Here is an 812-nt window from a genome sequence, read left to right on the forward strand (position 1 = left end):
TCTCCTAGTGTAGTATGTTGATTCTTGAACACAGTCATTTTATGAGTCTTGGCTGTGGCCCTAAGCACTTTGTCTTCCAGTATTACCACCGGATACACAAATGCCACAGACACATGACTGGGTGAACCTTTTCAGATTGTGACTCAGCTTTGCTAGAGTCCCCAGTTAGTGGTGTCCAGAGCTCTTAAGGACACTCTTTTGGATCACGACTTTAACCACTCAGTCTCAAGCTTTTCACTTGGACCTTCATGACACAAGCACATGGTTAGGGACAGCTTGATTTAGCCGCTTAGGTCTGGATTTAACTTCCTTGGGCCCTCCTATCCATTGATGCTCAAAGCCTTGGATCCTTGCTACCCTTGCCTTTTGGTTTTAAGGGCTATTGGCTTTTTCTGCTTGCTTTTTCTTTCTATTTTTTTCGCCATTTTTTTTTTCGCACAAGCTTCTGCTTTTCACTGCTTTTTCTTGCTTCAAGAATCAATTTCATGAATTTTTTCAAATCATCAATAACATTTCTCTTTGTTCATCATTCTTTCAAGAGCCAACAATTTTAACACTCATAAACAACAAGATCAAAAATATGCACTGTTCAAGCATTCATTCAGAAACCAAAAAGTATTGCCACCACATCAATATAATTAAATTAAATTCAATAATAAATTCGAAATTCATGTACTTCTTGTTCTTTTGAATTCAAACATTTTTCATTTAAGAGAGGTGAAGGATTAATGGATTTTATTCATAGCTTTAAGGCATGGTTACATACTAATGATCATGAAATAAAGACACAAAACATAGATAAACACCATACT

This window comes from Arachis duranensis, chromosome 6, assembly GCF_000817695.3.
Source record: "Arachis duranensis cultivar V14167 chromosome 6, aradu.V14167.gnm2.J7QH, whole genome shotgun sequence".
NCBI classification, from domain to species: Eukaryota; Viridiplantae; Streptophyta; class Magnoliopsida; order Fabales; family Fabaceae; genus Arachis; species Arachis duranensis.